This window comes from Lipotes vexillifer, unplaced genomic scaffold (genome assembly GCF_000442215.2).
Source record: "Lipotes vexillifer unplaced genomic scaffold, Lipotes_vexillifer_v1.1 scaffold190, whole genome shotgun sequence".
NCBI lineage: Eukaryota > Metazoa > Chordata > Mammalia > Artiodactyla > Lipotidae > Lipotes > Lipotes vexillifer.
In genome coordinates this window covers 2,457,876-2,482,873 of record NW_006794958.1, presented here as the reverse complement: position 1 = coordinate 2,482,873, position 24,998 = coordinate 2,457,876, and positions in this window count along the sequence as shown.

Genomic DNA, 24,998 nt, shown 5'->3' with positions numbered 1-24,998 from the left:
TTCCATGAATAATGAAAACTAACTATATACATATATATGTGTGCGTGTGTTTGTGTAAAATATGTAATTATATATTTCATACATATATACAGGTTGTGTGTTTGTGTGTTTACAGGTCATACTGACAAACTATTACGTCTATTCAATAGAACACTATTCAGTTGCAAAAAAAAGGTACACACTACTGACACAGGATTAGATACATTATGCTAAGAGAAAGTAGCCGGACACAAGAGACTATTTTAGGATTCCATTTACATGAAATGCCCAGAAAAGATGAATTTATTGAGAATAAAAGTAGATTATTGGTAGCTGGGAACTGGGAGGAGGAGTGGGAATTAGCTGTAAAGAGTCATGAAGGAACTTAATGGAGAGAAGAAAATGCTCTAGAAATGATTTGTGGTGATGGTTATACCACTCAGTAAAGTTATTCTATTCCTCAGAAGTAGGATTGTTCTTATCTCATCATCCTGCCTAAGACTGTTAAACGACAGGTTTGTTGGCACTGGCTAGCTCATAAAAACGGATAGAAAAAACAAATCAGTTCTTTGCACCGAAAAGTAAAATTTCATCCATATTTCCCTTAAAATGCCACAAAGACAGGATCAATGATACTGATATCCTACTCATTTTCTTGGAAATTTTTGTTGACCTGCAGATCAAGATGCAGGAAAATCCCCATGAATCACATCTGTTTTAATATCATCTGCACAAATTCAAAAACAGGATTGTCATTCTGCTATTGTGCTTTTGAAAAGATCTGACAGTGTCATTCATTGCTCTTGCTATGTTTTTCTATTTCAAATTTCTCTTTCTAACATCATATCTGAGCATTTCCTGTTCAGTAGTAATGACCTTTGTTTCCAGAAATTCATGAGATTTTCACAACGTGAAATAGCTTCTAATGAAGTCATTCCTTTAGTCCATTAATATCTTTGGGTATCCATGGGACTTCAGAGGAGGTGACTAATGCGATCTGGTGTTCTGGTCAAACTACCATTCAAAATGGCTATGCCATTTGCATTCCTACCAATGAAAACTGCAGAACTCTTGGCACATAGCAACTCCACCCAAAACTCTGCACTAAAAAAAAATTGCAATATACAGATTTTTGAAATCTTCTGACCTCCCTCTCTTTCTAAAAGTCCTATTTTTGGTATGTTATGAGAAGCAACAGAGACAGAGATAATCCCCATTTTTTTCATATCAAATACACTTAGCAAGATACAGGATCTCCTAGACTAAGTAACTAATGATCAAAAACTTCTTGTAGATAAAAGTGGACACATAGCTAAATTCTGGGCAAAGTTAAGTAAGCCAAAGTGACTTCTATCAGCTCCCTACCTTAAGACATACTTTCACTTTCTTCTTTGGCCCTCCATTTGGCTACCTATAAAACTGATGCAACATCTAGTGTCATACGGTTTAGAACCATGTCTTAGGATTGGTGGAGTAGTTAGCTGTGGGTCCTTGAGAACTTCCTGAAGTAGAGATACTATTCTAACTTTGGATAGCTTGCCTCCTGGTTGATTTAGGTGGCTAAAAAAAACAAAAACAAAAACAAAACTAAAATAAACTTCTATACTGCTTATGGCACTGTGATGTATGAATTTTTGTTACTCGTAGTCAACCTCATTCTAAAATTTTAGGAATAATTGACTGTAATCATTATTTTTAGCAATAAGGGAAATAAATTTACTTTTCAAGGCTTAAGTACCAGAATTACATAATAAATTTTAGTCCAAAGTAAATGTTAATGTAGATTGCTCTTCAGAACTGGAATTTTAGGTAAAGGAAAGTCGTAGAGGCAATCTCTGGCATGACTAGGGAGAATACAGGTACATAAAAGAGTGTGTTGCATAGTGATCTAAAGCACCGATTATATATAATGACAAAAACGCTAAATTAAACTTTCTATGAATCATTTATTCTTAAGTAAAACGTTTAAAGTTTTCAAGCATGTTGGATTATTGGTATAAAAGGTTTACAATATCTATCACATAAAAGAAAAATTTTCTATTCATCTATCTATTTTCCTTAGCACAATGCCTGTAATACAATAAGTACTTAATCAATGTAAGTTGCTGCTATTTGCTTTACTCAGTGTTATTTTGTGTTCCTTTTTTATTAACACTAAAAGACTGGTTATATCTCAGGTCACTTCAAGCTCTAAGTATAATGGTTTGCATATTTAAAAGACCAAAATAATTATTATGAAATTTAAAAGTTCTTTCTTATTCAAGATTTTTTTCTTATATTACTGGAGAATATCTTAATGGAATTAAACTAAACTATTTTTTAAAATTATATGATACTATTTTGTAAAATATTCTTGTTTATAAAAGCAACTGAGGTTTAAGTGTAAGTTTCTAGCCTAAAATCACACAAGGATTTGGTTCAGAAGTACAACTACAGTTTTCAAATAGTTTAATCATAGTCAGGTCTATTTACTCCATATCACACACTGTTTCCTTACTTTCTTTTTCTTAACATATTTTGTTAATTATGTTCTAATGAATTTTCTTTTATGTCATAAGAAAATACAAAACTATTATGTCATTTTAAGGAAGAGAGTTTACAAATTACCTTTTTTCCCATTTTATGCATATTAAATCCTTAAGTTATTGTGTATAAAAAAGTGCAAAGGCATGTAAATATATCAGAACTACTATAAATAAGCATCCTTACTGTATACTGCATATGGTTTGCCAGAAGGGATTGTTAAGATAAAGGGGAATAGTCAATAATAGTGGCAGTTCAAATTTTGTACCAATTTCACCTTCCATTAAAACTGTATTATTATATTTATATGATTTAGTGGAATTGTCTTGCTGTAAAGAGGTACACACTCTTTGATGGCTAGACTCTGGCTCTGGTTGTCAGCTTTAAAAACCATTCAGTTGAATATGGGTTGTATAGAGACCAATATATCATGATTTGTTTAAATCACTGTTATTTCCATAGTATTTCTACTTCAAGAGTCCACTGAAGCTTTGGAAAAAGGGAACCTATATAAGTTGGGAACATGTTTAAAATAGCTAAAAGATTTTTGAAGTCTTCTTTCTACCCATTACCAAACCAAGTAATACAAATACCCCAAACCTAATTTCTGATTGAAACACTTGAGGCTTAATCTTCTCTTTCTATATTGAGAAAGAAATTCATTGAAATTGCAAAGAAATATTCCATTGGTACTTATTTTTATTACATACAGCTTTGGCTAGAAACTAATGTAATGTTTAGCAAGCCAGAGGGTGAGAAAATATGAAATTTCATAAAAAGAAATTTTATGAAATATAAGCTATATTTGGTGAATAACCTAGAGCTACTTTGTATATTTTCACTGTGATGCTAGTATTTCTGAAATCGTCACTAGTCCAGAACTTATACGTTTATTTTGAAATTCTTCCTTTTAAACTAATATAGATCTAGGCAGAGATATGATAATATCCATAGAACTTGTTGCAAATGTTTGGAAACTATACATTGAAGGGACATACCATGAAACAATCTCTGCATTTACGTATTAACAATGGTGTTAAATAAAAAGCATTTGAATTAAGAATTACAAAAAAAACATATTTTGGACATTTTAAATACTTTTGAAACCAGAAAAAGCTCTTATATTTGCCTATTATTATACTTCTTGTATAGGGCCTACACTATTTGCATAAGAGGCTTCAGTTATGTGCTCAGCAGCCTTTAGCCAAATCTCTTTGCTCTTTGGTCTGTATAGTAAACTATCAAGATATTTACTAAAGTAGCTCATAGAATTTACTAAATATTCAGTTCAATTATTAATTTACTTATTCATTTAGCAAACATTCCTTTATCCTTTATCATAAAAGTACTGGGAATTACAGAAGTAACTAATAAAAGATACTTTTATAAAACTTACTTGGCAAGAAAGATAAGAAACACATAAACAGCCAAATAAGACAAATTTATGTACTCAAAACTGTTTTGTCACAAATGACATAGAATGGTCGGAAATAATGGGCCAAGGTGGGGAGTGTGTGTGTGTGTGTGTGTGTGTGTGTGTGTGTGTGTGAGTGACACAGAGAGAGAGACAGAGAGAGAGAGAGACAGAGATTTCAGCAAAGGTATCCAGGGAAATCTTCTCTGAGGAAGGATATAAGGTATATCATGAATGCTGAGTAGAAGGAAGCCATGTGGTGATAGGTTCAAATAACATTCTTTTTTTTTTTTTCCCCTCCACCTTTACTGAGATATAACTGACATATAACATTGAGTAAGTTTAAGGTGTACAACATGTTTATTTGATATACTGATATACTGCAAAATGATTATCACCATAGCATTAGCCAAGGCCTCCAGAATGTCACATAATTACCATTTCTTTTTTTTTTGGGGGGGCACATTTTAGATTTACTCTCTAGTAATAGAGGAAACACAAATGCCAAACTTTTATATGAAGAAATCTTGTGGTGACTGTGGAGCAGAAAAAAGTAGAATAAAGTAGAAAATTCCAGAATTCATACCATGAATAATGTATAAGAATTGCATTTATTAAACTTAAAAATTTTTCTATATTTTAATTTATAGATAGATAGATCTAGAGACTATGTATGTGTACAGGCTTACAGTAAAAATTCACATTTGTATTTACCACAGATCACGATAAAATGGAAAAATAAGATACTTTCCTAAAAGGACTGATTTATAGATTTTAATAACTTTAATGTTATTCCAATAATATATTGCATGTACAATTATGATAGTTTTTGGAAAGGATATAATTCATCTTAAATAGATACAATAATTAGCCAATAATTATTCTAATTTATTTAATATTTTCCCCAAGTTTTTGGGTATTAAGCTGGCAATTTAACCTGTAGAAACATATTAAGATAGATTAAGGAAAAGGGCAAAGGAATGTGACCCTGCCTTCCAAGCCTGAAGGCTATTATCAAAAAACTTTTCATAGATTATACCTTTTCCTATATCATATGTTTGAATGAGGTTGGAAAAAATGTTCCTAGATATTAGATATATAGGATTTTGAGGTACTATGTGGGTGTGTTAACTATATTTCAACTATCTAGGATTTAACCACAAGTTCAGATAAAGTAAGAGTAAGCCATAATATCCCAGCTTTAGAGCTTGAGCTTGATGCAAATAGTTTGTTTACATAAAGCAAATAATTAGGTAGGTATCAGTTTACATAGGACAACATGAAACATGTTTCCTCTAAATGAACAGACTATTTGATTATAATCACTTAACATTTCTTCATGTGGCTAGAGTTCATTCCAAATGACAGTTTATACACCACAATTTTGACTTTCTAATAAACTGAATATGCTACAAAATAGTTACCAACTCTGTAAATTGAGGCATATTACTTCATTAAAATATTATTTGTTATCACAGAATGGATTTAACTTAGAACACATTTTACACCACAGAAATACTCTTTTCCACTTCTCAAATATCTGTTATAGACTCTAACTCCTTCTTAATCCCTTTTAAAACAGAATTAATAAAAAAACATTTACCAAATTATATTAGTCACATTTCATTTTCTGAATTTCTCCAAAGGCTGTTGTGTCAATTTAAAATGTAGATTCATTCACTATTAACTACCTGACGAAAGTTATGGAGAAATAATTATTCGTACCATTATCATCTTAAAAGGAATAGCTCTAAAAATTAAGTCATTAGGCATTCACATTGATATTGCAAACAGCTTATCTTTTAGCCTCTGTGTTTTACTTTATTAGAATTTCTAGCTTTACCAAATGCTTACGGATCAACACACTGATTTTATAACCCTATTAAATTTTCATTCTATAGTACAAAAGAAGCCAATCTAGAATCTCATATATAAATTCAAATCCAACTTGGCAAGGCGGTAACTAAGAATATATGCTACTGGAAGATATTCTACACATTTATTGAGCTATTTCATGCTATTTTGCTAAAGTCATGAAGAAATCAATTGCATCACAGCTACAATACTTGACCCTAAAGGTGCAGATGATAGCAAATGGCTTTAAGCTAGCTATTCAAGGAATACTTACCTAGTCCCATAAAATTCTTAATAAATACTGAATGCTTAATTGGCAGATGTTGTACGACTTCAACATTATCTGTACTTAATAGTAGTCTCATTTCATATATTTTCAGTTACTTTCCTAAGTGCAGCTAAATTAATTACAATGGTTACATTAAATTCCTTATCATTTGTTGAAAATATGAGCCTGTGTTGACTTATAATAATTACTATCTGGGTCTAGAAAGATAAAAAATAGCTTCACTCAACTTGCGTTGATACATGGTAATGTTTGCTAATTAAGCAGTTGTGAAAGGGAGTCATTCTTTTTTCAGTGAGATAGCGTAAAAAAACAGTATATTACCATTGGCCCTCCATATTTGCAGGTTCCACATTTGTCCTGGAACTAGACCCCCAGAGATACGGATGGATGACTGTATAAATATTTCTTGATACTGTAGAATCATATTTCTATTTTTAAAAAAATTCAGAATATATAAGGCTAAAATAAGAATTGACCGTAATCCTGTCTCCTAGATAATCACTGTTGAAATCTAAGAGTGGCAACTTCTAGAGCTTCACTTGCTATGTTTACAGTTTGGAGAGCATGCTTAAGATTAAGATGTTATACTAAATTTTCACTTAAATAATGAAACTAGTTCTTACACATCTTTCTATAAATGCTAAAATTATATCTGACTCACAAAATGAAATTTTTATCTTAAGATGGTTATATAATTGCAAACTTGTATTGTGCTTTTCATGACTTTTTCATGCTTTATCATATGTAAAATATATTATCCAGGGGTTTTCTACTGAATACTAACACCACAATTGTCAAAGAGGAAAAGTGAGCATTTTTCTGTTTTAAAAAACAGCATCATATCAGTAATTTCAGATGTGGTAATGTTGATAGATCCCTAATGGCAGCAAAGAAGATGACATTAAACAAATAAGCTAACTAATGAAATGTCTTATTTTCCTTTTCTATAATAAGTTCTAAAACAGTGTTTGGTAACAGTCTTAAAAACAAAATAAAAAATTGTAAGGATATATATAATGTATTATGTTGGTTAATTTTATGTGTCAATTTGGATGGACCACAGAGCCCAGATATGTGGTCAAACATTAATCTGGATGTTTCTATGAAGGTGTTTTTTAGATAAGATTAATTTAAATTGGTAGACTTTGAGTAAAGCAGATTACCCTCCTCAAAGAGGGTGAGCTTCATCCAATCAGCTGAAGGCCTTAATAAAACAAAGACTAACCTATCCTGAGCAAGAAGGAATTCTTACAGCAGACTGCACTTGGACTCAAACTGCAACTCTTCCCTGTCAAACGTGTGTGTGTGCGCGTGTGCATGTGTGTATGAAGTTATTTTAACTCTTTTCTTATCTTTCGCATATTATTTTTCAATGAGTACTAAGTGACTTATGGGAATATGGGCACACCCTGCTGCACTGCACTTTGCTCTATTGCACTTCACAGATAATGTATTATTATTATTATTTTTACAAGTTAAAGGTTTGTGGCAACCCTGCATTGAGCAAGTCTATTGGTACCATTTTTCCAACAGCATTATTTTTTAATTAAGGTATGCACATTAGACATAAAGCTAACAGACTACAGTATAGTGTAAATGTAACTTTTATTTGCCCTGGGAAACCAAAAAATTCATGTGACTCACTTTATTGGAATATTCACTTTATTGCAGTGGTCTGGAATTGAACTCACAATATCTCTAAGGCATGCCTGTAGTCATAATTCCCTGAAATCTATTCTTCAAAGAAAAAACAGTAAAGGAAAAAATTAATACTGAAATGATCTCAATTACATAATGAATCTAAAATAGTCAAACTCACAGAACCAGAGAACAGAATGGTGGCAGCAAGGGGCAACAGGGTAGGGGGAATGGGGAGATATTGGTTAACAAGTACAAACTTTTAGGCATAAGATGAAAATATCTGGGGATCTAATGTACATCATTCTGGCTACAATTAATAATACTGTATTGTATAATTGAAATTTATTATTATTAGATCTCAAGTGTTCTTACCAGAAAACAAAGGTAACTATATGAGGTGATGAACATATTAATTAACTTGATTACAGTAATCATTGCACAGTGTATGTGTATATACGTGTATATATACATATATATAATCACCATGTTGTACACTCTAAATATATATACAATTTTTATTTGTCAATTATGTCTCAATAAAGCTGGAAAAGAAACTGTAAATGTTGTTAAAATCTATTAATTTACTTAGAGGTTACCCCCTGTACTGCTTTAGTTTCCATCCCAGAGTTTTTCTCAAAGAATTAAGATAGCACTCAAAAGCCTTTATATGAGAGTAATTCACTTCGGGGAAGGAATCACGAGAAAAATACAGTTTAATACTTAGCAATTACTGTTTTTCATCACCTGTCTCATACATTAATTCATTGATCTTTTTCCCTGAAGAAGAAAGGTACCATGAGAGGATGAATTGTGTCTTATATACTAATTGACTCCCTACCACTTTGAATGGGGACTACCTAGTAGGTTATAGGCACTTCGAAATTATTTATGTGAACTAGTTTTTAATTTTGTTTAAGAACATTCATAGAAATAATAGGTATTGCATATAATATGCAGTTTCCTTAAATAAAACAATCGAATTCACTTACACAAAAAGTTGTTAAAAACTTACTTAGGGCTTCCCTGGTGGTGCAGTGGTTGGGGGTCCGCCTGCCGATGCAGGGGACGCGGGTTCGTGCCCCGGTCCGGGAAGATCCCACATGCCGCGGAGCCTGCGCGTCTGGAGCCTGTGCTCCGCAACGGGAGAGGCCACGGCAGTGGGGGGCCCGCATACCGCAAAAAAAAAAAAAAACCTTACTTAAATCTTATTATTATGTTTCACTGAACCAAGACCAAACTGATCATCATTTCTGCCCCATTACCCTTGATTATGTAATGAAAATTGGGAAGACAATTTACAGAAAAACACCTAATTTGTTAAGTCATACTAAATTAAATACATTCTTAAGGCAATAAATTACCATCTGTTCACTTTTTCTAAGGGCTACAGTGTGAGATTAAGAAAATTTCAATGGGAAAAGGATGTGATGAATAATTACAGACTGAATTATGCAGTTTACAATGCTTATTCAAAAGAATACCTAAAATTACATTAATATATAAATGTTTACCTGTATGTTATCTGCTTCTTTTAAAATTCCTTTTAAATATTATCAGTACCAAACATCAGGAATGTAAAACAGCACAAGGGATCAGAATGATTCTATAAATTATTTTGACTAAGTCATTCAAACATATATAATATTAATTTTGTTTTGGTTTTATTGTTATTACTTCTATATGGGTCTGATTATCTGTTAACACAATATAATTTCACAAATAAGAAGGCAATATTTTGTATCTGACCATTAACATTCAGAATTGAAATAAAATTTCTCAGTCCTCTTTAATGGATTAGCTAAACAAAATTGATGAAACACAGCCTAAAACAAACACATGCTACTGAGGTTACACTATTTGGTACCTAGTTTTAAGGGTATAAATGGTGACATATCATGACAAGGATCATTCAGTTTATGTTAAAAAAATGCCGTTTTTGGAATTTGAAAATAACCGATCCTCCAGTGCATCATATCATGAGATTATAAATATTAATTCAAATCTGTTCCAAAGATACAGTCTCCTAACCTCACTGATTCTTATTCACAATTAGTCCTCCTATCTCTAGCTCTAAACTTATAAATTTATAAATTCCACAAATATGTTTTGATTACTTTTAATGTGTGATACTATTAAAGTTCCTACCTTTCAGCAGGTTATACTTTTGATACTTTCTGCTACTCCTTGGTTTCGTGACTCAGATACTCTCATATTTTGTGGATTACAGATTTGCTTTTCCCATTCATTTCTTAATATTCACACTTCTTTTTAACATCTTTATTGGAGTATAATTGCTTTACAATGGTGTGTTAGTTTCTGCTTTATAACAAAGTGAATCAGTTATACATATACACATGTTCCCATATCTCTTCCCTCTTGCGTCTCCCTCCCTCCCACCCTCCCTATCCCACCCCTCTAGGTGGTCACAAAGCACCGAGCTGATCTCCCTGTGCTATGCGGCTGCTTCCCATTAGCTATCTATTTTACGTTTGGTAGTGTATATATGTCCATGCCACTCTCTCACATTGTCACAGCTTACCGATCCCCCTCCCCATATCCTCAAGTCCATTCTCTAGTAGGTATGTCCTTTTATTCCTGTCTTGCCCCTAGGTTCTTCATGACCATTTTTTTCCCCTTAGATTCCATATATATATGTTAGCATACAGTATTTGTTTTTCTCTTTCTGACTTACTTCACTCTGTATGACAGAATCTAGGTCCATCCACCTCACTACAATTAACTCAATTTTGTTTCATTTTATGGCTGAGTAATATTCCATTGTATATATGTGCCACATCTTCTTTAACCATTCATCTGTTGATGGACACCTAGGTTGCTTCCATGTCCTGGCTATTGTAAATAAAGCTACAATGAACATTTTGGTACATGACACTTCTTGAATTATGGTTTCTCAGGGTATATGCCCAGTAGTGGGATTGCTGGGTCATATGGTAATTATACTTTTGTTTTTCTAATGAACCTCCATATTGTTCTCCATAGTGGCTGTATCAATTTACATTCTCACCAGCAGTGCAAGAGGGTTTCCTTTTCTCCACACCCTCTCCAGAAATTATTGTTTGTATTTTTTGATGATGGTCATTCTGACATGTGTGAGATGATATCTCATTGTAGTTTTGATTTGCATTTCTCTAATGATTAATGAAGTTGAGCATTCTTTCATGTGTTGGTTGGCAATCTGTATATCTTCTTTGGAGAAATGTCTATTTAGGTCTTCTGCCCATTTTTGGATAGGGTTGTTTGTTTTTTTTGATATTGAGCTGCATGAGCTGCTTGTAAATTATGGAGATTAATCCTTTGTCAGTTGCTTCTTTTGGAAATATTTTCTCCCATTCTGAGGGTTGCCTTTTGGTCTTGTTTATGGTTTCCTTTGCTGTGCAAAAGCTTTTAAATTTCATTAGGTCTCATTTGTTTATTTTTGTTTTTATTTCCATTTTCTATAGGAGGTGGGTCAAAAATGATCTTGCTGTGATTCATGTCATACAGTGTTCTGTCTATGTTTTCCTCTAAGAGTTTGATAGTGTCTGGCCTTACATTTAGGTCTTTAATCCATTTTGAGTTTATTTTTGTGTATGGTGTTACGGAGTGTTCTAACTTCATACTTTTACATGTACCTGTCCAGTTTTCTCAGCACCACTTATTGAAGAGGCTGTCTTTTCTCCACTGTATGTTCTTGCCTCCTTTATCAAAGATAAGTGACCTTATGTGTGTGGGTTTACCTCTGGGCTTTCTACCCTGTTTCATTGATCTATATTTCTGTTTTGGTGCCTGTACCGTACTGTCTTGATTACTGTAGCTTTGTAGTATAGTCTGAAGTCAGGGAGCCTGATTCCTCTAGGTCCGTTTTTCTTTCTCAGTATTTCTTTGGCTCTTTGGGGTCTTTTGTGTTTCCACACAAATTGTGATTTTTTTTTTTTTTCTAGTTCTGTGAAAAATGCCAGTGGTAGTTTGATGGGGATTGCATTGAATCTGTAGATTGCTTTGGGTACTAGAGTCATTTTCACAACGTTGATTCTTCCAATCCAAGAACATGGTGTATCTCTCCATCTATTTGTAATCATCTTTAATTTGTTAAAGAAATTAAGACACTTAAATTATCAGTGTCTTATAATTTTCTTCATACAGGTCTTTTGTCTCCTTAGGTAGGTTTATTACTAGATATTTTATTCTTTTTGCTGCAATAGTAAATGGAAATATTTTCTTAATTTCACTTTCCGATTTTTCATCATTAGTGTATAGGATTCCTAGAGATTACTGTGCATTAATTTTGTATCCTGCTACTTTACCAAATTCATTGATTAGCTCTAGTAGTTTTCTGGTAGCATCTTTAGGATTCTCTGTGTATAGTTATCATGTCATCTGCAAACAGTGACAGCTTTACTTCTCCTTTTCCAATATGGATTCCTTTTATTTCCCGTTCTTCTCTGATTGCTGTGGCTAAAACTTCCAAAACTATGTTGAATAATAATGGTGAGAGTGGGTAACCTTGTCTTGTTTCTTAGTGCAAATGGTTTCAGTTCTTCATCATTGAGGATGATGTTGGCTGTGGGTTTGTCCTATATGGCCTTTATTATGCTGAGGAAAGTTCTCTCTATGTCTACTTTCTGCAGGGTTTTTATTATAAATGGGTGCTGAATTTTGTCAAAAGCTTTCTCTGCATCTATTGAGATGATCATATGGTTTTTCTCCTTCAATTTGTTAATATGGTGCATCACATTGATTGATTTGCATATATTGAAGAATCCTTGCATTCCTGGGATAAACGCCACTTGATCATGGTGTATGATCCTTTTAACGTGCTGTTGGATTCTGTTTGCTAGTATTTTGTTGAGGACTTTTGCATCTATGTTCATCAGTGATATTGGCCTGTAGTTCTCTTTCTTTGTGACATCTTTGTCTGATTTTGGTATCAGGGTGATGTTGACTTCGTAGAATGAGTTTGGTAGTGTTCCTCCCTCAGCTATTTTTGAAGAGTTTAAGAAGGATAGGTGTTAGCTCTTCTCTAAATGTTTGATAGAATTCGCCTGAGAAGCCATCTGATCCTGGGCTTTTGTTTGTTGGAAGATTTTTAATCACAGTTTCAATTTCAGTGGTTGTGATTGGTATGTTCATATTTTCTATTTCTTCCTGATTTAGTCTTGGCAGGTTGTGCATTTCTAAGAATTTGTCCATTTCTTCCAGGTTGTCCATTTTATTGGCATAGAGTTGCCTGTAGTTATCTCTTATGATCCTTTGTACTTCTGCAGTGTCAGTTGTTACTTATCCTTTTTCATTTGTAATTCTATTGAGTCTTCTCCCTTTTTTCCTTGATGAGTCTGGCTAATGGTTTGTCAATTTTGTTTACCTTCTCAAAGAACGAGCTTTTAGTGTTATTGATCTTTGCTATCATTTCCTTCATTTATTTTCATTTATTTCTGATCTGATCTTTATGGTTTCTTTCCTTCTGCTAACTTTGGGTTTTTTTGGGTTCTTCTTTCTTTAATTGCTTTAGGTGTAAGGTTAGGTTGTTTATTTGAGTTGTTTCTTGTTTCTTAAGGTAGGATTGTATTGCTATAAACTTCCCTCTTAGAACTACTTTTGCTGCTTCCCATAGGTTTTGGGCCGTCGTGCTTTCAATGTCATTTGTTTCTAGGTATTTTTTGATTTCCTCTTTGATTTCTTCAGTGATCTCTTGGTTATTAAGTAGTGTATGGTTTAGCCTCCATGTGTTTGTACTTTTTACAGACTTTTTCCTGTAATTGATATCTATCTCATAGCATTGTTGTCGGAAAAGATACTTGATATGATTTCAATTTTCTTAAATTTACCAAGGCTTGATTTGTGACCCAAGATATGACCTATGTTGGAAATTTACCAAGGTCTGATTTTTGACCGAAGATATGACCTATCTTGGAGAATGTAACACTTCTCAAGTGTTACACACTTGAGAAGAATGTGTATTGTATTGTTTTTGGATGGAATGTCCTAGAAATATCAATTAAGTCCATCTTGTTTAATGTATCATTTAAAGCTGTGTTTCCTTATTTATTTTCATTTTGGATGATCTGTCCATTGGTTAAAGTGTGGTGTTAAAGTCCCCTACTACGATTGTGCTACTGCTGATTCCCCCTTTTATGGCTTTTAGTATTTGCCTTATTATTGAGATGCTCCTATGTTGGGTGCATAAATATTTATAATTGTTGTATCTTCTTCTTGGATCGATCCCTTGATCATTACGTAGTATCCTTCTTTGTCTCTTGTAACAGTCTTTTTTAAAGTCTATTTTGTCTGTTATGAGAATTGCTACTCCAGGTTTCTTTTGATTTCCATTTGCATGGAATATCTTTTTCCATCCCCTCACTTTCAGTCTGTATGTGTCCCTAGGTCTGAAGTGTATCTCTTGTAGATAGCATGTATATGGGTCTTGTTTTTGTATACATTCAGCCAGTCTATGTCTTTTGGTTGGAGCATTTAATCCATTTACATTTGATGTAATTATCGATATGTATGTTCCTATTCCCATTTTCTTAATTGTTTTGGGTTCGTTATTGTAGGTCTTTTCCTTCTCTTGTGTTTCCTGCCTAGAGCAGTTCCTTTAGCATTTGTTATAAAGCTGGTTTGGTAGTGCTGAATTCTCTTAGCTTTTGCTTGTCTGTAAAGGTTTTAATTTCTTCATCAAACCTGAATGAGATTCTTGCTGGGTACAGTAATCTTTGTTGTAGGTTTTTCTCCTTCATCACTTTAAATATGTCCTGCCACTCCCTTCTGGCTTGCAGAGTTTCTGCTGAAAGATCAGCAGTTAACCTTATGGGGATTCCCTTGTGTGTTATTTGTTGTTTTTCCCTAGCTGCTTTTAATATGTTTTCTTTGTATTTAATTTTTGATAGTTTGATTAATATGTGTCTTTGCATGTTTCTCCTTGGATTTATCCTGTATGGGACTCTGTGCTTCCTGGACTTGATTAACTGTTTCTTTCCCCATATTAGGGAAGCTTTCAACTATAATCTCTTCATATATTTTCTCAGTCCCTTTCTTTTTCTCTTCTTCTTCTGGGACCCCTATAATTTGAATGTTGGTGCATTTACTGTTGTCCCAGAGGTCTCTGAGACTGTCCTCAGTTCTTTTCATTCTTTTTTCTTTATTCTGCTCTGCAGTAGTTATTTCCACTATTTTATCTTCCAGGTCATTTATCCATTCTTCTGCCTCAGTTTTTCTGCTATTGATCCCTTCTAAAGAATTTTTAATTTCATTAACTGTGTCGTTCATCATTGTTTATTTGCTCTTTAGTTCTTCTATGTCCTTGTTAAACGTTTCTTGTATTTTCTCCATTCTATTCCCAAGATTTGGGATCATCTTTACTATCATTATTCTAAATTCTTTTCCCGGTAGACTGCCTATTTCCTCTTCATTTGTTAGGTCTGGTGGGTTTTTGCCTTGCTCTTTCATCTGCTGTGTGTTTTTCTGTCTTCTCATTTTGTTTAACTTACTGTGTTTGGGGTCTCCTTTTCACAGGCTGCAGGTTCATAGTTCCCGTTGTTGTTGGTGTCTGTCCCCAGGGCTAAGTTTGGTTCAGTGTGTTGTGTAGGCTTCCTGGTGGAGGGGACTAGTGCCTGTGTTCTGGTGGAAGAGGCTGGATCTTCTTTCTGTTGGGCAGATCCACATCTTGTGGTGTGTTTTGGGGTGTCTGTGGCCTTATTATGATTTTAGGCAGCCTCTCTGCTAATGGATGGTGTTGTGTTACTCTCTTGCTCGTTGTTTTGCATAGGGTGTCCCACAGTGTAGCTTGCTGGTCACTGAGTGAAGCTGGGTTTTGGTGTTGAGATGGATATCTGTGCGAGATTTTCGCCATTTGATATTACGTGGAGCTTGGATGTCTCTTGTGGACCAGTGTCCCGAACTTGGTTCTCACACCTCGGAGGTATAGCCCTGACACCTGGCTGGAGCACTAAGAGCCTTTCATCCACATGGCTCAGAATAAAAGGGAGAAAAAACAGAAATAAAGAGAGAAGATAAAATAAAATAATATAAAGTAAAATAAAATAAAGTCATTTAAATAAAAAATAAAACATAATTATTAAGAAAAAAAATTTAAAAAGTAAAAAAAACTGACAAAAAAAAAAACATGGACAGATAGAACCATAGGACAAATGGTAAAAGCAAAGCTATACAGACAAAATCACACACAGAAACATACACATACACACTCACAAAAAGAGAAAAATGGAAAAAGATATATATATCTTTGCTCCCAAAGGCCACGTCCTCAATTTGGGATGATTCGTTGTCTATTCGGGTATTCCACAGATGCGGGGTACATCAAGTTGATTGTGGAGATTTAATCCACTGCTTCTGAGGCTGCTGGGAGAGATTTTCCTTTCTTTTCTTTGTTCACACAGCTCCTGGTGTTCAGCTTTGGATTTGGACCCATCTCTGTATGTAGGTTGCCTGAGGGCGTCTGTTCTTTGCTCAGAGACGACGGGGTTAAAGGAGCAGCTTATTCGGGGGCTCTGGCTCACTCAGGCCGGGGGAAGGGAGGGGTACGGAATGCGGGGTGAGCCTGCAGCGGCAGAGGCTAGCGTGTCGTTGCACCAGCCAGAAGCACGCTGTGTGTTCTCCCGGGGAAGTTGTCCCTGGATCACGGGACCCTGGCAATGGGGGGCTGCACAGGCTCCCGGGAGGGGAGGTGTGGATAGTGACCTGTGCTTGCACACAGGCTACTTGGTGGCTGCAGTAGCAGCCTTAGCGTCTCATGCCTGTCTCTGGTGTCCACGCTGATAGCCGCGGTTTGCGCCTGTCTCTGTAGCTCCTTTAAGCGATGCTCTTAATCTCCTCTCCTCGCCCACCAGGAAACAAAGAGGCAAGAAAAAGTCTCTTGTCTCTTTGGCAGTTCCAGACCTTTTCCCGGACTCCCTTCCGGCTTACTGTGGTGCACTAGCCCTTCAGGCTGTGTTCATGCCGCCAACCCCGGTCCTCTCCCTGGGATGTGACCTCTGAAATCGGGGCCTCAGCTCCCAGCCCCCGTCCACCCCGGCGAGTGAGCCGACAAGCTTCTCAGGCTGGTGAGTGCCGGTCGGCGCCGATCCTCTGTGCGGGAATCTCTCCGCTTTGCCCTCCGCACCCCCGTTGCTGTGCTCTCCTCCGCGGCTCCGAAGCTCCCCGCTCCGCCACCCGCAATCTCCGCCTACGAAGGGGCTTCCTAGTGTGTGGAGACCTTTCCTCCTTCACGGCTCCCTCCCACTGGTGCAGGTCCCGTCCCTATTCTTTTGTCTCTGTTTTTCCGTTTTTCTTTTGCCCTACCCAGGTACGTGGGGGAGTTTCTTGCCTTTTGGGAAGTCTGAGGTCTTCTGCCAGAGTTCAGTAGGTGTTCTGTAGGAGTTGTTCCACATGTAGTTGTTTTTCTGATGTATTTGTGGAGAGGAAGGTGATCTCCACATCTTCCTCTTCCACCATCTTGAAGCTCCTCCTGAATATTCACACTTTCTTGATTTTAGCTTCAACATTCATCAGTGGCCTTAACACTGCCACATCCACAAATTGAGAAAGATTCAAACACATAAAAAGAATAACAAATCACTTCTACTAGACCCTATCGAAGACATAGTTTAAACCATGTTTCATGTTTATTATATTCCAACCTAAATTTTGTTTTAGAAAATTAATATGGGGAAACAATAATAGACATTTGTTTTATTTAAAATACTAAATTATTGGTTGTAGTGAACAATATTTCATTTCTGCCCTCAACTAGCTTAAAGTAGAAATCACCTAACCAAATTCAAAACTGAATACATAGTTAGAGCTTATACTTTAATATGAGGGAAGTAGAGACAATAGACAACATATATAAAATACATATATGTTAGGTAATAAGTGTGATGGAGAAAATAAAGCAAGTGAAATGGACAGATGTAATTTCAAATGGTGGTTAGGGTGAATTGCTAAGAAAAATTGCATTTAGGTAAATGCTATGACAGAATGAGCTATGCAGTTAACAAGAGGGATAATGGCCGAAGCAGAGGGAAAAAACAAGTACAGACACCATGAATGAGTTTGTGTAATGTGGTTGTTTAAAGAAGAGCAAAAACAGGTAGTGAAAGCTACTGTCTGTTGAAGAAAAAAGAAAGAAAGAAAAGAAAAGGAAAACCAGTAAGCAGAAATGTGGAGAAAGAGGAGAAAGGAGAGAGGAAAGGAATGAGAAATGAAAAAGATAAAGCAAAATCTGGAGATTCAATGAAGGTAAATACTTTGTTACGAACAAAGACATTTAATAGTCCTAAGATGACATACTTTTATACATAAGCGTATGTATTTAACTTAGTCCAAATATTTAAACTCATCAGTTTCACCAGTTAAAAAGGGTCAGACTTAAATGCCAACCTCCAGTTTTGTTTTGTTTTTTTTAAACAGGTATATGTTTTCTCCTAGTCTATGGCTTTTTCTCTCATTTTCTTAACAGCTTTCACAAAGCAGTTTTTAACTTTGATAAAGCCCAGCATATCATTTTTTTGTTATTTTTGTTGCTTTTCACCAATAAATATGGTCATAAATATAGATAAATTTTACAGATGACCATTATCAGGATGAAGTATTCCCTTGATATTCCTAAACTGCCTTTAAACATTCAAAAATAGTGATTGAGGGGCTTCCCTGGTGGCGCAGTGGTTGCGAGTCCGCCTGCCAATGCAGGGGACACGGGTTCGTGCCCCAGTCTGGGAAGATCCCACATGCTGCGGAGCAGCTAGGCCTGTGAGCCATGGCCGCTGAGCCTGCGCGTCCGGAGCCTGTGCTCCACAACAGGAGAGGCCACAACAGTGAGAGGCCTGCATACCGCCAAAAAAAAAAAAAAAATAGTGATTGAATATTGTCAAATGCTTTATAAATCTATTAATTACCATATTAATTTTTGTTAGTGTTTAATGTGATGCATATCAGTGATCAATTTTTGAATGTTGAACATGTCTTACAATCCCCAAATAAGTCCTTCTTTTCTTGATTACTCTCCATTACCATTCTGGGGTTCCAATTACACAGGCATCATTTGATATTATCCCACAGCTTTGCTAAAAGGTCCTGTCAATGAATAACCATAGTAGTATTGTAAAAGTTTATTGTATACACACCAAAAAGACAGAACTAGGAACACTTCAAACCAAAACATGGAGTGAGGGGCTTCCCTGGTGGCGCAGTGGTTGAGAGTCTGCCTGCCGATGCAGGGGATGCGGGTTCGTGCCCCGGTCCGGGAAGATCCCACATGCCGCGGAGCGGCTGGGCCTGTGAGCCACGGCCGCTGAGCCTGCGCGCCCGGAGCCTGTGCTCCGCACCGGGAGAGGCCACAACAGTGAGAGCAAAAAAAAAAAAAAAAAAAAAAAAACCATGGAGTGAGTTTAGGCTTTTGTTTTAAAGCAGCTTACATAGCGAGAAAGCAATGACTTTATTCTTCTCAGTAGTTGGTTATAATGTTAGAATTTTCTTAAATGATAGAGAATTGGTTAGTGGTTAACTCATATCAATTTGGGGGAAACATTTCAAGTTTTGCTTATGAATTCCAGAAGCATAAACAAGAAATGATCCAGGGTCAAATTAGTCCTGCAAAATAAGCTAAATTAATTTTTGTGTGTATGACTAGACTGATATTGTCTGTTTAGGGAACTTTCAGAGTTGCTTTCCATTTGCTTTTTATTTTAACAGATCTTAGTTGACTGTTCTGTTTGTTTATTCTTTTATCACTTTGCAATTCTGTTTCAGTAATTCATTTTGATACATATCAAGTTCACAGATTCTTTCCTCAGATGTGCTGAATTTCCTGATAATTTTATCAAAGACATTGTCTATCTTTCTGTTATTTATTTGTTTTTATTTTTAGCATTTCCATTTGACTCTTTCTTATTAGTTTCCATATTTCTACTGAAATTCCCAACTGATCATTCATGTTATCCACTATAGGCAATAAAGCCCTTAACATATTAATTATAGTTACTTTACATTCCCTGAGAATTGCAACATCTAGGTCATTTCCAATCCTAGTGGTTCTAATTATTTTGTCTCTTTGTAATGTGTATATGTGTGCATATTTGTGTGTGTGTGTGTGTGCATGCACCTGTGTGGTCATGCTTTTTGTTTTGTACTTTTTGATTTTGCAAAACTTGTGTAGGAAAGTAAAGACTGAGGTAAATGATATTTATAGTAGAAAATGGGCACGCCTCTTCTTTGCTAGAACTTTAGTGTGTGTGAGGGGGTTAAAAGGTGCAATGGATCTGGGTGTTGTGCTTATGGTTCCCTTCCATGCACTCAACATTGGCTTCAAACTTCTCTAGTGTTACCTTTTGCTCAGTGTGGGGACTGGGTTCCTGGAGTCATTTTCTCACTGTTCCTGTTCACTTTCAGCTTTGGAATTTTTCTATGTGCCTATTACTCACAGAAGGTCTCTCTCCACCATCTTGCCTCTCCCCCAGTGGTAGACTGCTGCTTTACTGGTTACTCAATGCTATGGCTAAATGTGTGCCCCCAAAATTCATGTTGAAGTTCTAACCTCCAGTACCTCACAATGTGACAATGTTTGGAGATAGGACCTTTAAAGACCTGATTAAATTAAAATGAGGCCCTTAGCGTGGGCCCTAATCCAATCTAACATATGACCTTAAAAGAAGAGGAAATTTGGACACATAAAGAGACACCAGAATTGTGCACATATAGAGGAAAAACCATGTGAGAACACAGCAAGAAGGCATCTATCTGCAAGCCGAAGAGAGAGCTACTGACAGCTTAATCTTGGACTTCCAGCCTCCAGAACTGAGAGAAAATACATTTCTGTTGTTTAAGCTACCCAGTTTATGATATTTTGTTATGGCAGCTCTATCAAACTAACACATTCAACATTTTCTAGCTTGTGTTCAGGATATGGAGATGCCTTGTCTCTTGTACCGATGTAAGCATTGCCTATATCCCTGGATCTCTGCTGTGGGGCTTTACAGCAAACCTGCTCCTTCCCCAGCATTAGGTGTCCAACTGCCTGTGCCCAGTACATTTTCCTGCCATTTCCCAGAGGTAGTGGTTTTTGTTTGTTTTTCTCTGTTCTTCTCCTCCAGTTGCTATGGCTCTTCAGCTATCATTGGAATCTAAGTGTTTGCTGCCCTTTTATCAAGGGATTAAGCCATTTTTTCCTTAAGATTTGAAGTTCTAGGCAAGGATTTTTGTTGTTTCTATCATAGTGGTCATTCCGCTACCCAGGCTTAACACTATTCCTTTGGCCCTAATCCTTCTTAAATGCATGTAATGACATCTGTGGAAGAGAGGTTGCAAGTGAGAACAAATTTGCCTTGTTTCTAAAACTTCCAGGGATTCTGTACTATCACATTAACTCACATTATCTTAGCAATTGTTAAAAAATTTTAGATGAAATCTTCTTACTAATGCTGTGCTGTATCCTAGGTTATCTAGTGTTTGAAACTCGTATCTCTTTGGTGGTACCTTTCTTTCCTTGAATTTCAGGGTAGTTGATTATACCACAACCTTAACTTTCTGAGAGTTTAAAGATGAACTATAAATTTGCATTCTGTCTGTCTGATTTTTCTTGTTGTTAGGTTGGGAGATAAACTCTTTTCAGCTTTCTGTATATGCTAAGTGGAAACAGAAAGGGGAACAAAATCATCTTCATAGGGACATCATTAATAGTTTGAAATTCAACATTTTTTTTTGTTGTTGAAAGATTTAATAAATGGAAAGCAAGTAATAGAGTTAGAATTTACTAATAGGTATCAAGTCATAACATGCAACATCTTACACTAAGCTGAGCCCTGAAGAAACAGCAAAATTTGTGTATGCCACATTGTTTATGCAAATTAAAGTAATTTATTCTACAGTACTCATCAGATTAGATATTTTTAAGTTTGTCAGAGATTGCCCTCCCAGGTTATTCACCCCTGTGTAATCTTATGTCTATCAACTATCTGACCTGTGGGAGTTCTTAATGATATCAAAGGATTCACCCCAAGAATGTAGCTACCTGACTTGTTTTGTAATATAGCAAGTTTCTCAATAGTTTTTGATGCAAAGTTTTAAACATACTAAAAATTTTCTAAGTTAATGATCTCCATACAGCTGCATTCATAATAAATCTACTCCCTTGTATTGTCTTTGAAAAATAAATCAACATTAAATTTCTCTACATTTATGATTCAGTCAGATGGGATTATAATCACATCACTTATACAGACTATTAATAAGGTAAAACTCAAACAATAACTTATCATAAGATAGGTCTGGGCAGAATTCTGAGTTTTTTTCTCTTTAACTCCATTTCACCTCTTTACTCCCCTAAAGTTTGATTCAGTACTTCCAAATTTATCCTTCAAATGTGTAGGATATTCTTCTACTATGCTCTTTGGCTGAGATGTTCCATCAACGTCTTAAAATGTATTGGTTTTTCTCTACCTCATTTTCTCAGGTTCAGTCTCCTATTTACTTTGTAATTGTTATTTCAATTACTATTTATAAGCAGGGTGGATGAATTATAACAAAAGTAGTCTTGACAATCAAGCTATTTAAAAGGAAATCAGTGAAGAAAATGTATTCCAAAATTGACAAATGGCCTCAACTTTGCTTCTTCCTCTCATTCTACTGTCCTAAAAACAGGGTTCTTTCAAAAGCAAAGCTCAGTAGGCTTATGAATACCCTTCGTGCAAGAGTGAATGGAATAAAATGAATTCACTTTGGAAAAATTCTAATGTGGAACTTATACTAGGAACTCATAGTTATGAGTCTGAAGAGAAACCAAAGTTTTAAGGTAGGGTCTTAGAGAATGTCCCTAGAACTTTCTGAACTTCCTACAAAGGCTCTTTTTGTGTGAATGTTGGCATGTAGATTTTGAATGTCTATTTCTACAGCTTTGACATGGTAGGTTGAGGATGTGGAGTGAAAGGCAGACGGGAACAGAGAGTGAAGAGCAGATTAACAATGAACCTAGCTTTTCCCGTCACAAGGTCAGAAGAATTATTCATACTTTATTTTCAAATAAATAATATTTTGACCAGTACCTATTTTTACCTTATGTAATTATTTTGCATGGAACAAACCCAGACTACTGCCAGATATCCATTCTGAACTAAAACCTTGTACTTCCTGAAAATGTAGATAATAAAAATAAAAATTTACTTTCTGTAATTAGCTGAAAGATGCCATTTTGCCAGTTGCTGTGCAATTTTGCCCTTTATTAAATTTTGACCTGTTCATGTTGTAATATAAAGGAAGAGAAGGGAAATGGAAAGAACTTTGGCTCCCTGGGTTGATTGCTACTACTCTTTGTAGGGTACATCATATGCTTTAACCTTTCATTAGTTAATACAGGACTTGAAGAAAGTAGTTTTAAAAATTGTGTTCAGGATATTTCTAAATGAGAATAAATGGGAATAATTTTCCTTTGGAGAAAAATATAATTCTGCGTGTATTTTAATTTCACCCCTAGTAAGAGTAGGAAAATAACGGCAACAAATTTTATGTCTATTCTCTTACTATATCCTAGAAACAGTTCTAAATTGGCAAAATAAAATAGAATGAGTGATTATTTTGAGAACTTAGACTAAAGCAGCTATCTGGGAAATAAATAGCCTGCTGCTCACTTAATAAAGTAAGTTAGGCAAATTTTTAGCCCCAAATTCCATGTTTTCTTTCTTTTATCCAGCCATCAAAGAATACGTTGAGGTAAAAAAGTACTTTGCAACCATTTATTCAAGTAAAATGAGTAAAATACTACATATTAATATGGGGCTCTATGATATTCCTAAACTATATCATTCCTATATGAATTAAGGCAACGGATTTTACTTGAGATTTTACAATATCAGGCACTATGTTAACTATCCTGCAAAACTTCTAAAGTTTATGGGGTGCTCACCTTCCCTTCGTTCCTATTCACCAAAAAGGAATGTTTGGCTCCCTGTCAAGCACAACATGGAAACCTTAAAATAGGGGTCTATTTTCTGAAGGGATAACTAGACTGACAAAAGTTCAATTCTTCCACATGATGCTCTCTTTCATTTTTCATTCATCCAGTGTGGAAGAAAACTAGGGCTTTACATGAACTGGGCATCCCTTTTGCCTTTGTGATGGGTCAAAACAACTCAGGCAGGATCTCAGCAAAGAAAAACACATGGTGGAGGCACTTCATATCTGCTTATGATCACAATGATGGCAATAATACCAGTGATCTTAACATTTAATATTAATTGCTTACTATGTAGCAGTCACAGTGTTTAGCACTTTATGTGCATTACTTCATTTAATTCTCATAAAATTCTTATGAAGTAACTACTGTTATATATCACAAAAAGAGTAACTGAGGCTTAGTGAAGGATTCAAATCCATTTTTAAACTTAAGTATAAATAAAAGATATCCATGAGTTTATACTTTCCTAACCTAGTATAGCTATAAAGAACACCAGTTATAAATAAGTAGCTGAAGGTCCTTAAATGATCCTTGGAAACAAAAATTTTATCTATAATAGGAGGTTGGTGGGTGTGGTAGTTTAAAATATGTCCACAAATTATTTGATACTTCTGGGATGGTTAGTTATATGTGTCAACTTGACTGGACTAAGGGATGACCAGACAGTTGGTAAAGCATTTCTGGATATGCATGTGAGGGTATTTCTGGAAGAGATTAGCATTTGAATCTGTAGACTGACTTATGAAGATCATCTTTACCAATGCAAGTGGATATCATCCCATTTTATGAGAGCCTAAATAGAACAAAAAGGCAGAGGGAGGATGAATTTGTTCTCTGCTTGAGCTGGGATGTGGGACACCAATTTTCTGCCCTTGGATATTGGCAGTCCTGGCAAGTGACCTGGACTGAATTACAACACCAGCTTTCCCGGTTCTCCAGCTTGAAGAAAGAAGATAATGGGATTTCTGAGCTTCCATAATTACGTGAGCCAATTCTTGTAATAAAAATCAACTCCCTCTCCCTCTCTCTCTCTCTAGATATACATATATAGATATACAGATATAGATATCTCCCTCTCTCTCTCTCTCTCTCTCTCTATATATATATATATATACATATATATGTATATATATCTATATATATATAGATATATGTATATATATGTATATATATGTATATATGTATATGTATGTATATCTATATATATGTATATATATGTATATATATCCTATTATATCTCCTATTGGTCCTGTTTCTCCAGAGCATCCTGACTATAACTCCCTACAAATTTAGAGCCAAATCCACCCCACTCTACCCCCTATAAGTGTGTGAATTGGACTTAATGACTACCTTCTAATGAA